Raw genomic sequence first — 15619 nt, forward strand, 5'->3', positions numbered from 1 at the left:
ATCATTTGAGTACAGGAAGATAACACACCCAGGCAAATGTTTGGTCAACTTACACCTTGTTTTCCTCCTTTAGAAATGCTTCCTTTAAGCTCCCAGAGCCACTACCTTGTAGGGAATATCAACCTCCCTCTCAAGGCTAAACTAGACAAAGTAGAGCCAAAGTAGATTAGTGAAAAGGTCAAGAATTATGAATTCTTCTTCATTGTAGATAATATCTTTCTAGAGGCTTCATTCTGCAAAAGCCCTGGAGTACATTTGGCAAAAGTATTACCTACCTCTGAGGATAATAGATAGTCAAGTATCTACAATGAGAGGTTTGTAACAATGGGCTCTTGCTATACCTGACACAGATCTACCCCTCCCACTAGAACTCTGAATTATTTTGCTGGAGGCTACAACATTCTGAGCAGTTTATTGGGAGTTGACTGGGAGGTGGGGATAACTCACCTGGTGCAAGGTTTGCAGAGCTGAGCTGCTGCAGCTTGTTGGGCTAGCCTTTGATGCAGACTGGTTGGACTGGTTCTGGATCTACAGAAAAACCAGTTTGACTGGCCTGTTATGCCAACATATTCTGGTTTGGTTCCATGTTCCACAGACGTAGAAACCTGCCCAGCCAGTTAAATGAAAGGCACATTAGGTTATCCATTGCACACTGTATATAGCTCAGATGCAGCAGAACTCTTCCACATAGTCAGTAGTGTCTAGCCAACTCTAGCATGGTCCAGAGAGGTGGCTTCCTCTGACTTAACCATTTAAGTTCATAGCTTCAGGGAAAGTCAGCAGTGAAACATCTGCTTTTGACCAAGAGCAGAGATTTTCTAAGTAAATTGAAGGGTAAGTTAATATATTTTTTATATTTCTCAATTTTCTACGCACTTTTGGAAGGTTAAATGAGGAAGTGATGTTTAAGATATCATTTTTAACATGGTAATATCTTCATTATACTTTTATGTAAAGCTGGCTAGATATTATTTTATAATACTTGTACATTCGTTCATTGATTTGTTTGGCTGTAGGTTATTTGTACATAATACTCTTTTACTATACTTTTTTTGTAAATTGGCAATGGCTATAGTCATTAAGAAAGCTGGGTTGAATAATTTTGCTAAATATATTTCATTAATGATTCATTGTAATCCATCTACTTCATTGATAATACACTATTATGTTTTACAGTCTGTTGCTATATGGTAACAATTTTATATGGTAAATATAATTGTGGACAAAATAATAATTGCCTTTATAAGGCATTAAAAAAAATAGTGTTGGCCTGCTGGTGATCCTAACTGCAATAGAGCAACAATTCACAGCAAGAACTGAGGAGTGTAAAGAACAAAGATTGTGGAATCTGGTAACTGATTAACTATTGGAGCTCTAAAGCACTACCTGAGCCGAATGGGAAGGAATGAAGACAGGTTTTGTCATGCCTCTTAGGCCTAAAAAACATTTTAGGTTAAAGAATATTTGGATCTTCCTGTCATTTATATTTTAAAATAATTCTTTTACCTCTTTCATTGATCCAATTAATTTATTTTAGTAGTTTGCTCATTTAAAATCAATGTTACCAACCCCTTTAGATTTACTTTGGCATACCAAACTACCCCCTTAAGTCAAGAGCTATCGGTAGGCTATCTTAATATGACTTTGTCTTGAACTGAGCAAGACTGATGCATTCTTTTCACTGTCCCTAAAGTCCTCACTTTGTCATTATGTTCAAACTTAAAGGCTTTAAGTGTTTCTTTAGGATGTTAATAAAGAATTTCTTTTTAAGTGAGAATAAATGTTGCAATGATATTTCATTTTTTGCAGAGAAACCCTTTGGGATGCTTTTTAGTCTTAATCCAAAGCAGTGTTGCATAAAATTTCAGGTAATTCAGCTAAACTTCTGAAAAGCTATGCATGTTGAATTTACTAAAGGAATGTGCTGATTCAGCAAACCAAAATTAATTTTATTCAGCATAAACTGTATTCTCACAATTTGAGAGAAATATGGATCAAAAATTTCAGTTGATTAAATTTTCTTTTAATTAGTTCTCAGGCAAGATATAGATTTATGTCAATAGTGTATACGTTTAGTGTTTCTGTTCTATATCAGACTGTTTAAAATACAGGGGTTATTGATAAAATATAAGCTTAATTCCAATTTATTGAGAATTCTTTATGTTTATAGTTTTTGGGGAAGCTATTTAAGAGTTAGGTACATATAAAATCTATGGATAAAATTTCAAGCATAACTCTACATTTTGGAAATGAAGTCTACAGTTTTATTCAGTAGGATTTTCACTTTCACATATATGTAAGTCCTATTAAATAGGACTTACATATATATTTTCCATGAATTGATTCCTTTATAATATTGATACACTAGGATGTTTTTACTAAAATTAAGGATATTTGGTTTTATCAATCAAATTAGGAGTTTGTGGGTTTGTGTGTATGTGTGTTCATGTGTGTGCATTTTATGCAGCCCTACATTATCTCAGGGCCCAGGTCAAAAAGTGTTCTACTTATTTAGAAATCTTTCTATTCTTTTCATTTAGTTAGGGATGGTTCCTGTGCCTTTATTCCTAGCCACACAGTTTTGTACAATGATGCTTTTTGTCAACAATGCTAGCATTCTTAATTGTAACCTCTTTCCTTCCTGAATATCTTTATGTGTTTCCTACTAAAAGCACTTAGAATCATGACATTTTTTACCTTAAAGAGCACTTAAAAAAATTACTAATGATCCAGCTTCTCATTTTTTGAGTTGAAGAGCCCAAAAATGTAGCTGAATCACTACAATAGAATCGAAGGATAGAGCTGGGACCAGAACATCCAGTTTCCTGAATACCAGCCCTAATATTTTTTCACTACCCTTTACTGACTTTTCTGAATGCTACATGGAATCTGTGTTTTCTAAAGGACTTGTAAAAAGGTAAAGTGTGTTGTATAGTTACATTGAGTCTTTGCTGAACCAATAAATTATTTGCTTTTATATTTTAATCTACATCATTGACCCCAAACTTCGTTGGTGGAGTGGCTGAATTTATGGAGTTGCCATTATAGTGAAGGTGACTACCACTTCAAACACTAATCTCTTAGTACTATAATAAAATTTTGTATCAAATTGATAAGTACCTCACATTCCTTCTTATTTACCCAGATTTACTTGTGGATCCTGCTGTCATTTTCTGACTTAATATTGTTTTAAACTGTCTCAACTGTTTATTTTCTTAGTGTGTGTGTATGTATGTATGTATTTTAGTATTGTCTTAGTCACTCTTACATGGATATAGTTTAGGTTAGCTATGACAGGAAAATTTCAATAAGGTTATGAAGACCAGAACTGCGGGATTCAAAACCCATTTTAGAGGTGATAAAACCTGTTACTTAAGGGGTAAGCTCTTAATACAGCACGTTGCACACAAGTGCTCAAAAAATGCTTTAAATTTTTTTAACTTGAGAAATTCCACAGAAATGGGACCATAGAAAGTTTGAGAACCAAAGGCTCAAAAATTTCAATTCTGATTCTGGAACTAAATGTTAATTCTCCTAATCCCCTTATCTTTTCACAGGTAAAATCCTGAGAGATGCTTCTAAATTTGGTAAATTGAGTCAATTTAAGTGGACTCTGGAAAATAATCACTTCCATTTGTTTCTTATCTTTACAATCAAGAGAAAGGGTAGTATATTGAAAAACATATGGGCTTTTGAGCCAAACTGAGATGGGTTTGAATATTGACTCTGCTACAAACTAGTTTACCCTTAGGAATTATTTAACTCTCTGAATTCTCTTTTCTCTAGCTGTAAATTATGGAAACGAATACCATTCTCTAAGACCTGTTGGGAGAATTAAATGAGATATTCGTAAAACACCTGGCACACTTCTAGAACATAGTGGGCATAACAAATGTCAATATTCTTCCCACCCTTTTAGTAAATTTCAACAAATAGCTTGAGTAAGAGAAGTGAAAGCTTAACTTAGTACACATGTTTCATTTTTGTCAGAGAGATAAAAATTAAATTAACAGCTTTGGAAAGCATTTAGATTTAATATTGGAAAATATTTTAACCTTATTAAGTTAAAAAAATTAGAAACCCGCATAACTGAATCAAAATCAAGAATCACTTTGAAGAAGCCTTTGTTAAACATATTTTGAAAGCAATATACCAAGATGATTAAAGATTTAAATGATTTTTAAAATTCAAATTTCAGTCATAAAGGAATTGTTACATAGGTAGTCCAAATTATACCTTACCTGTGCCTAGTATCTGAGTTTTTCAAAAGCATTTTCTATCTATTTCTATCTTATTTCATATGGTATCAGATTAGTTGGCCAAGGATTTCTGTAGTCTCTAAGGGTTGTGTTCTTTCTACTACCAATTTAAATATTTCATCAGGGCTCTAGAATATGTTTTATCCTCCAAAAGTTTCTCTTCCAAATTAAATACACTGTAGGCCAATATTAAATTATATTGCATTCTCTTGATAATAGAAGGGAGAGTGAATCCAAAATGTATTGGGTATAAAAGTAAGAAAGAAGAGGATTTAACATTTTCTAATAATAATATTAAGTTAGTCTCAGACTGGTAAATTAATTAGGAGATGAAGCCAATGAGCAAAGCTCACACATGAGACATTTATGAAATGTATGTCATTGGCCAGAAGAGAGTTCAGAATAGTGTGCCAAAACATTCTAAGAGGTGGCCTAACTAAAGTTGGGCCAATTGACACATCTTCCAGAGTGAATAAAGAGCAGAAAATAGATTATGACTTGATATTAGAACCAACAAATTGATCCACTTATAACACAAATTGATCTTATTAAGCTCTTGCAATCAACTTTAATTTCCTGACATATTTAAATGACCTTTCTACTGATACTTTAATTTGAATTTATATCCATGGTAAATGAATTTTATTTTTCTCTTAGAGTGGAAAGCTTAAATGTAGATATAGAACTAAGAAAAAAGTAAGTACCACTTCACCAATTGAACCCACTCATTATATACTCTTAATAAAACTATTTTATTAGATATATAAGCAATCTAACTTTATGAGACTCTTCATTAAATTAGTCTTTAATTTATACTTACTTTCATAAATTTGAGTAGATATAACTATAAACAATTGAAGAGAAGGCAAAAGTAACATATATTTAAAATATATTTTTTAAATATTTCTATGTAAATAGCTACTTTGGATAATTCAGGACAAACAACCAAACTTGCTGTACATCAAAGACTGGGAAACAGAAAACATTACATAGTTCATCATGTTAAATACATGTAGTCTTAAAGGTAATCAGGAAACTATTATCTTAGAAGTTATACATTACTGACCAAATGAAAATGTAACTTCCATGGCAAATTTTTAGTTTGCTAGTTTTATCTTAAGCTGTTCTCTTGAAAGTTCTTTGCCTATTGTTTCTACAATATTTAGATTAGAAGTGACACTTTCTTCCAAAATGAAAACATTTTAAATCTAATGAATTTGGGTGACAACTGAAATATTAAGAAATATATCAATAACTTTATGTAGCTTGCAGTACAATATTTATGGACATGAAACAATATTATAGAACTCTGTGATGAAGTATTCTAAAAAAAATTTATATTTAACATATATAGGTCTAAATTGGGAGGGCAGGGGTCTCCTAACTGAAAGTAGATGAATAATTTACATTGCTGAAAATACTGATATTCTAATCAATTTTCAATTTTCGATAGAATGGCAAACACCATCTACATAGTATTTAGTATTCCACATAGCATTTAATTAAATTCTGCTCTAGTCACCTTCCAAGCAACTGTTTGACAAAATTTTAAACAAATATATGTTGCTTAGAAGTATAGTATAAAAGCACAAATATAGTGCTTTTTAACTATAATATAGAACTGACCATTGTAAACTGACTTATAGGCCAGAAGCCTGTACACTGGACTTGGAACCTGGCTACAGGCCACTGGAACCTGGCTATACCGGAACCTGGCTACACCAGAACCTGGCTACAAGCCATGCACCAAGGAAAGTTATTCAGCCCATTCAAGCATGACAATACCAGTCTCTTTTCCCACAGCTTTACTTGCTCAGATGTGAGTGTTTATATCTTTGCAATGAATGACAATGTTGTTCTTGTTCCATGAGTAAGCGTAAACACGTCTAGCACAAATCAAATTCTCAGCAATTCTTTGATACCATATGTTAATATTAACGTTAAAGCCAAGTAAGTAATATCAAACCAAATTTCAACAAAAGAGGAGCACAGAGTCTCAACTTAAAATTGGGTTATCTTTTTAACCTGACTTCCCAGACTTGTGGTTTGTTAGCTGAGTTTATTAGGACATGTGATAATTGGTGCCATGATACTAATTCAGTCCCTGTGGGGTCAGTTAGCTTTAATTTATTTCACAGTCACAGATTATACCCAGTAGTATTACTAGTGTAATAACACAGCAATGTTTCTTAAAGTGTAGTCTGTATACAATCTGACTCACCCAGGGGAAGTCTATTAAGTATGCAGATTGCTAACTCCATTCTAGACATGACATTAGAATCTCTGGTGGGTAGATCCTATAAGCGTACATATTTATGTATTTTCTAGATTATTTCAATGTCCAATAAAGTTTGAGAAGCAGCAAGAAAAGATCCTCTTGTGTATAAGAGACTGAGCAAGAATGTATGAGTTCCTTCAAATCCAATTCTCACTATAGGAAAAACAGACTCAACTGCACACGTTCAACCCATCTTGGGTCAGTATCAACATCCTTACAAATTACTGCATACAATTAATCTGCCCCATCCACGCATGCAAACTTCCAAAAGTTAAAATTTCCATTAATAACTTACAAAATAGTGAAATGGAAATCTTACATTTAACCATTATCTCTTAATTTGGGTCCTCTGTGGAAAGTAGGGCCTGAGTCCTCCAAATTATGTGGAAGTCTTATTTGGGAAGTCATCCCAGGGAACAGGAGTAGAAGATTAGAAGAAGAAAATGGGGAGGGAGGAAAAGCTAATACAGGAGTGCATCTGGGAGTTCATCCCCTACTATGGACAAATGGGGCTCAATCCCAGTACCATTCTTAGAAGCCCTGAAGCTGCCTCAAAATTACCTGCCAGAAGACATGAGAGAAGCATTTATCCACCTGTTCTGACTTCCACCATTTAAGGGTTGCCTCAAGGGTTAATTTCCTCACACTTTCAGGTTCTACTTTGGTTTCCAAAGGCTTCAGAGAAGCCTCTGGGGCAGAAAGTCAGGTGAGTGACTCTCAGGTTTCACCTGCATGAATCTGGTTACCACTGCAGAAGCCGGAGCAAGCAGGGACCAAGAGGTGTCCAGTCTATCACTATTAGAGGACAAACATGGTCAAACTGCTTTTACCTTGGTTTACCAATATAATTTTAACTAATATACTATATACAACTAAAACAGGTTTTCTGAGGAATGAGTACAGCAACTCCAAATGGAAAATGAGGATCTTTAGCCTATTTTTGTCTGATATATTTGATCCATTCCCACAAAACCTGAGATGCACTGAAACCTGACCTTCTGTGAGAAAGGTATTTTCTAATAAACTACATTTCATTTCCTTAATTTGGTTGCTAGTTTCTAAAGGGCCGAACAGCAGCAAAATGAACAATTAATATCTATTCTGTAAATACTTTTACAACAAGCATTGATCCAAAGGCTGTATTGTTTAAGTTCACATTGGTAAAATTATAGTAAAAACAGATTGACTGCATTGGACCCTCAACTAACATTCTCATTACAGTAAATAGTATTTTGAATAGTACAAGGTTATCTTGGACCATGTCCAAGAGGGTCTGGTTACAAGAACTAATTCATTAAAACCTATCATGTGATCCTGGAGCATGGCTCTGAAGAATATATTTGACAAGGCTCCAATCAAGTAGATTAAAAATTGAAAATTGAATAGCCAGTTATATGCTTTAATTAAGTAAATACCATATTTGTTTGCATAATGACAGATAGGTTAGAGAAAGTGAATAGGTACAAATAAAAAAATCTAACTAAAAGCATATCATCTTTTCATCTAACCTGAATTATGTTAAAATAGAATATCTGAGTTTTTAAAAATAACTTAGGAAGGTGGTTAATCAGCTAATGAACCGATAAGGATGAAATAGAGAACTAGACTGAAGTGGGCATAGAAACAAGAAAAAGTGGGGAGACATACAGCTGAACAAAGCTCAATAAAAAGATACTTTTTTCAAAAAGGAGTTAGCAAATATAGTCATAACTTCACTAAATTAGCACAGATCATAATCAGCCTTGATACCAACACTCCCTTTCTTGGATTTGAAGCTGAGTAAAACATAAATCTGTTAAATGATTTCTTACAACCACCAATTTCTGAAATACATGAATTAGTTTCTCCTTTTTATACAATTTTGCAGTTGGGCTAGATAGTTTCTAAAGTCCTTTGGAATATAGTGGAAATTAGAAACAATATAATAATACTACATGACTTAGGGGAATCAAATAAGATAGGTTAAAAACACTTAGCAAATTATAACTTTATCCCTCCTATAATTATAAATCTCTCACAATTTGCATAGCAACTCAACAATTTCACTGCAATTACATAATTTTAGCAATTGGAGAGATCTGATTAGCTGGAACTCTTAAAATCTATCTTCCAACAGCTTCTCCCACTGTTTGGAGATTATATAGAGACATATAGATATAGATCGATAGAATCATTCAATCCTAGCAACAATTCTGTGAGATACCCAAGGTATATATTATTACCTTTATATCACTTACAAACTGAGGCACAGAAAGTTAAATTACTTGCTCAATAAGATTATAATTAAAATTAGAATTCATTGAACAAATTACATGGTGCTGCTGTTGATTTCCCACTGTCAACCTATACAAATACATTATTATGTACTTACAGTTTCCAGAACTCACAATTGCCCACAGCAGAACCTTTGCACATGCCTTCTGCCTGGAAAGCCACCTACCATTCTGCTCTCAGTAAGCAAACTGCTTCAAACTTCTATGAAGACTTCTTTAAGAAATTTCACATATATTATTTCATTCTTGTAAGAGTTCCTTTGAACACAGTAAATATGAGCATTCTCATTTTTCAGTTGAGGAATAAAGATTTGTCTAGGAAACATGCAGGCAATCAGAGATAGGGCCAGGACTTATACCCTGGCCATATCTCCCAGCTCAAGATTTGCACAGTACAACAGACAGGAATATGGCTGTGTGCCATCACTGAATGTAGAACACAGCCACAATTTTTGGAGCACTTCCTGCTCTAGTCCCTTCTGAGATTACAACATAGTTCAAAGCCCTTTAATCTATTTGGTTTTAGATTTACTACATGGATGAACCACAACTCAGGATAGGGAAAGCTAGTATAAACACTTTCGCTAATTCCATCAGAAGTCAATTTATATTCACCTCTCAAATAGTCACACCTATTCTAAGGCAAGGAAAAGAGCATGAGTGCTATAAAAACTAAGAAATATGATCATTAATGCAAAAAAGGTCTTAAAAATGAATTGCAATTAGTCCATGTAATAGGTACTTCACTCCAACCTGAGAGTCCAGTTTATTTTCCTCTTCTCAATTATGAGACTTAAATTGCTGTCAAATTTAAAAGTTCTTTTTTGTAACTTCATATAATGTAAAGCCTTAAAAGTAAACAGAAAAATGTACTGGCTTGCAAATTAGCCTTTAGTAATAATTTTTTATTAAAATTCAGAAACTTTATTTGGTTATTTCTAAAAAAAATTTCTAAATGAAAAAATAGAAATGTACAGAATAAGCTTTATATAGATTTTATTATTCAAAAGTAGTATGATGTAATGAAAAGAGTATGGTGTAATGTGAAACACAGAATTTACAGCCAAAAGACTGGGTTTGGAGTCAGGTTAACTTATCCACTAGTTTGTACATACAGTGCTAGTTAAATCACCTAATTTCTCAACCTCTTTGAAAAGATGAAAACTGTACCTATTCTACCTTCATGACAGTGATTCTTAGGTTCAAAAGGGAAAATACATAAGGGAAAGTACTTTGTATTTTACCATCATTAATTGTTCTTGAATTCACTTCCCATCAACAAACCACTTCTCAATTCATAGGACTTTCACAGCTCTATCCATAAAATCACAAAGTGCAATTCTTTTATGTCTTACATTATCTATACCATAATATTCTTTTATATATATTCACATATATATATATATATATATATATATATATATATATATATATATATATATACAAAAAAAAAATTTTAATTTCCTTGAAGAGTTTTATGTGCCCTACACATGGGGGCAATTTGTACATACTAGTGAATTGAACACTAGCTCTAATGCTTCTAGCTGTTCAAATAATATGGAACCTTGGTCCGGGTGTTGCAATGATGACACTGTATGGTTCTTCCTACATCCGCTCAATAGCTTGTTGCTTTTTAAGAACCAAGAAACATAGAACTTTGCTGCAGCTTGCTTTCTGTTCGTGTTTCGACACAACTCAAGCAAAATGATAGATTCGGCTACAGTTTGAGCAAGAGCTCGCTGAAGACCATGAAGCATCTACTGAGTTCTTTTGTTTCATCGTCTTTCTTCTTGATCCTGATCACCTCCTGAAGCATCTTCATCCTCTTCCTCTTCATCATCTTCCTTCTCCTTCTCTTTCTCTGGTAGAAGTTCTAACTCTGGAATTAACTGACAGCTCCTCTGGGGACAGCTCTACAGAAGATATTTCCATCTGTTCTACCTGCGGAGGAGGGATCACAGGCTCTGAGTCAGTTTGTCCTGCTTTTCGCTTAACTCCTTGAGGCGGTGGTGGGGGCATGGCCAACTCATCCAAGTTTGTTCTGCTTGTTTCCATCACTGACTCCCAGAGGCAGCTTGGTTCTTCTGGGCTCATTGATAATATCACACTGCTGATGCTGCTGGTCCTCTCGGGGAACATCTGGATTTTCAAACTCTTTGAGGAATTCATCCAAATTATCAGCTTCTCCTTTCCTCCTTTTTCTAAAATCTTCTGGTACTAGTGGTGTAAGACAGCATGCAGAGCTTCAACAGTCTGTTATTCCACAAAGGCTGAGCAGGTAAAGAGAAGAGTTTTTCTACTCCTTCTGTCTCTTTCGACATCATCAGTTTCTTGGTGGGTGGTGCCAGATCCAAAGTAGTAACAATACTGAATAATCACTAAGTCGGGCTCTATCTAACCTTGCCATCCAATTCTTTGTCACTGTCAACAATTAGCTTCCTCTTTCTCTTGGCTTTTGTTTCTTTGCCAGTGATGTCAATAGGCTCCAGAGCAAAGGCTTCTTCTTCATTCGGAACAAGTGTTGTTTGATCAGTCATAGTTGGCATTGGTTCAAAAGGATCCACAGAATCAGGACTATCAGGCCTACCCATTGAAACGTTATCATCCTCATCCATATCATCATGCATAGGCTGTTCTGGCAGCATTACTCCTGCCTCGGACAGGGCAGGGGCATCATCAAAAATACCACCATCATTATTACTAATGAACTTGTCATCTAATATGCTGCCATCATTTCCTTCTCCAAAATTGTCATCCATATTTTGGTCTTCATATTCTAAATGGTTAATTTTCTCATTGAGATTGCTGGTGCTCTGTTCAGGTTCTAAGAGGAGGTTAGAAGCACTAGTGCTTACTAACATGTCATCATCCTCAAAGGCACTGCCTTCTCTCATTATTTCACAATCACCCATTCCAAAGTTGCCAAAATCATTTTCTTGTAGGATACTGATGTTCCCAACTTCTTCTCTCATGGTTATCTCCTCCACTCAACTCTGGTTCAGTCTGAAATGCTGGGCCACACTGATGTCATCTAAGTCAGGCAGTGGCTGATCAAAGTCATGAAATTCTTCAGGTAAAGAAATAGCATTGTAAGCAGCTTCTTGATTTTCCTTAGGCAGGTCAACAACACCTGGCTGAAAAGCCATCTTTATCTTAATGAACACTTTATTACAGTCTGCAAGGAAATATTTGGCTTTTCTGTGATAGATTCGAACTACTCCCAGTAAGAGGTGTCCTGATTTTCAGAGCGACATCTTCACCTTTGGTGAGATGATGCTCTCCACACTGCTCTCTAAATTACACTCAAACACATGGGCTTTGGTTAGCTTCTTATCCCAAAATTTGGCTAGTGGCCCTCTTTTACTGAGGACAAAATGTGAGTAGAACATTGTTCTGGTTGACTATGGAACAGGAGGAAATCTTGGTCTCTTGGGCAGGATGGGTGGCCTGGGGAGGGGGCAGGGAGAGGGCGTAGTCCTTGTGAGGTGTAGCTTCAGAGCCGCTCCCTCCACCACCAGCTACACCATAATATTCTTTAAAAAGAGTTTAGATAAGTCTGTATACCATTGAGAAGGAAATATTCCTGATTACAAAAGGTCATTTAAATCTTCCCTTTTTTTAATAGTTCATATATCAAATTCCTTAAAGCTTCAGACCACATAATTTATCACCCAAACCAGGACATTTCTTAGAATATGCAGTGCCCTATTAATAATTAAGCCAGAATAATAGACATTAACCAGAACTGTTGCTGGTAAGCCAGGGCATATGAAGAGGAAGTCTATTTCATTTTTAGTATCCTAAATAGTCCATAAAAAATCCAAAAGTCACCAAGGATGTAAAGTGAATTAAAGCAATTTAATTTCACCACACATTTCTAATACTTCTGATTATAACTTCAGTAAAATTAAATTAGTATTGGCTAAAACTGAAGGTCTTCTTTAAGAACTGAATTTTGAACATAAAATATTTTTGGAAAGGCAACTCAAAACTTCTTTAACCTTATAAGAATATATGGATTAGGAAATGCAAAGGCTAATATTTTAAACAAAGTCTATTTTTTTTCAAGCTAAGTTAGAATAGGGAAAAACCATGGGGAAAAAAAAATCAGCTAGTGTGTCTGAGACATATCTATAATTTACAAGGCACGAGTACATTAAAGATCACAACTGTTTGCCAGAAATGAATAAATTTATCAATTTACAGATGGAAAAACTACCATTTAAGACATAAATTATATTTTTTTAATGGACAAACCAATAAATATTAAACATAATTGCTCTTGTGAACCTATCAATGAATACTTTAATTAATAGATTCCAAGGGTCAGTGACTTGTTCCTACAGTTAACCCTTCATATTTTTCCATTTACATTAACATAAATAAAGTTTCCACACCTTCCATCATAGTAGCTAGCATTATATACATGCATTTAGAACAATGCAGCACAGTAGTATATTTACAAATAAGAAGGTATTCGTTTTTGAGGATTCCCAAAATAAAATCCACTTTACCACTCTACAGTCTTAGTGATCACCCAAATTCTTTTATAATTTCCACAGCAGTTAAGCTATGGAGTGCTTATAATGCCAGTTTTAGAGACAAAGCTTATGGGCCAACTATCTAACAAAATTCCTGGGCTTCATAAACCTATATACGTAGGTTATGAAACACTGCCCAAGCAGCCACTGTAATATATACGGATGACCTGGAAGAAAAAAATACACCTTTCCATTGATAATAAATCATATTGCAGTAACAGATCATTAACACTCTTATCAACCCACCATCATTTAAGCCTAGGCAACTAGGCAAGTATATAGTATACTATATAGGGGTCTTTATCAATTACAAAGAGATAGTTCCTAAATTGGGCAAAACATGTTAGCTAGTCAAACTTTGCCTCTACAGATGTGAAATGAAGGACCTAAGTGAAACATACTTAAAAACATGAACAAAAAACTACTTTAATAGTTTATGAAGGGAAATGAAGAAGATATACATATAGCCATAAAGAAAATCAAGGTAAAGATTATCTAAGTTGGAAGGTGGCCAAACTACATGAGGCTTATTTTTCCAATTGGAAAGCAATGTATAATCAATCTTTAATGTCTGTTTTTTAGCATTTTAGTGATCACCTGTCAAAAGAAAAGCTATGATACTGACACCTTCTGTGAATGTTAAAGATATCTTTTAAAAACAATTATAAAACTGCTCAACCTATCTGGAATCTCAGCACCATCAACTCAAATCATAAAACATTTTGGCACGTGGGGCAAGATCATTAAATGATCTATACTTCTACTCTGAAGCAACACTTAATAATTACTGTAAACAACTTAAAAAATTAAGTCAAGTGTTCAGGTTGACACAAATGTTGACAGTCAACATAGTTTTCTTTTTGTCTTAAGCTTCTCCTGCCTCTTATCTCTCAGCCTTTTGTCTTGTTCTTAAAATAGTTCTGACTATAGGTATACAGCTCACCCCAGTTTACTAGTATCCTGTGTTCATATTAGAGGTCCTGGACAGTATTATGTAAATAATCATAATGGGTTTAATTACTTACTTTTAAAGTTTTGCTTGATGATACCTCAGTGCTGGGTGGGAGAGGGGAATAGATGATGTGAGGAGTGGGAGAAGGATGGGAATGCCCAGCAAAAAGAGCAGAAATAACCTTAGACTAGGAATCAGATATCTGTGCCCTAGTCCCAGCTCCATCCTGGTTCTTCAGGTAAATCATGCAACCTTGTTTGCTCATTCAACATTCATTTATTATATACGTAAGGCCTGTGCTGTCCAATACAGTAGCCACTAGCTGCACATGGCTTCGAGCATTTGAAATGGAACTAATCCAAATTCAGATGTGCTGTAAAGTCTCATTAATACAGTTTATATTGATAACATATTGAAATATTTTAAATTGGGTTAAATAAAATATATTAATTTCACCTGTTTTTTATTTTTAATGTAGCAACTAGAAACTTTTAAATTATGTATGTGGCTCTATGGGATGGTGCCATGATAAGGCTCTGGTAAGAATACGAATACTAACAAGAATAAAGCAGAATCTGATATCAAGGAACACCGCCCTCACCCCACAGCCCAAGTGGGGAAGGTAAAAGATATAAAAATAATTGCAACACAATGGTGTTAAATGCAGTGGTAGGTATGTATAGAGGGGTATGGGAGAAGAGGAGGGCTGTTTGTGGAAGGGGGTAGGAAGGGTACTGAAGAGAGACATTAGGTTAATGTTCTGGAAGCAGCAATACCTGAGCTGAGTCTTAAAGGATAGGCAGAAAAGTGAAACATAAAGGATCTGGGTGGAGGTAATTCCAAAAGAGGATTGTATGAACCAAGACAAAGAAATACTAAGAGGGAAAAGGGAAGAAGAAAAGCAGTTTGCTATTAGAGAGAAAGGGTGAGATGGGGGTCAGAGAGTATGCAAAGCTGACAAGAAGGGCTTCTGTGATGCTTTAAAGGGACTGAAATTTAACTTTAGGCCATTGGAGGCACTGAAAGGTTTTAAGCAAGGGAGTGCCAGAATCAGAAATAATGGTTTAGATCTCTGGCAGCTGTGTGGAGAGTCCATTAGGAGAGGAAGACTGGAACCAGGAGGCTGTAGTCTAGGTAAGAAACATCAGAGCCTACACTAGGACAGTAAGAGTGAGAATGGAAAAGAAAGCACTAATTCAAAACTGTTTAGGAAAAAATACCAGTTGAATATAGTGACTGACTTATCCTGACTCAAGGAAAAGGGGTTTGTTTTCTAAGGTGATTGGAAGACTCTGGATGGTTTCGAGTGGGAGAAC

General features: G+C 34.8%; 1 protein-coding gene and 1 pseudogene across 1 annotated transcript in view; one reads left to right on the forward strand and one right to left on the reverse strand.

Annotated features, from left to right (window-relative positions):
• Nucleotides 1-664: 664 nt before the first annotated feature.
• Nucleotides 665-15619, forward strand: part of RBBP8 (RB binding protein 8, endonuclease) — a 110823-nt gene continuing 95868 nt past the window's right edge. The window contains exon 1 of the mRNA XM_073212880.1: nt 665-834. The gene's annotated coding sequence lies outside the window, so the exon portion shown is untranslated. The remainder of the gene's footprint in view (nt 835-15619) is intronic.
• The window catches only part of LOC140843425 (double-strand-break repair protein rad21 homolog pseudogene), an 8561-nt pseudogene continuing 3219 nt past the window's right edge, over nt 10278-15619 (reverse strand).

This window comes from Manis javanica, chromosome 9 (assembly GCF_040802235.1).
Source record: "Manis javanica isolate MJ-LG chromosome 9, MJ_LKY, whole genome shotgun sequence".
Lineage (NCBI taxonomy): Eukaryota > Metazoa > Chordata > Mammalia > Pholidota > Manidae > Manis > Manis javanica.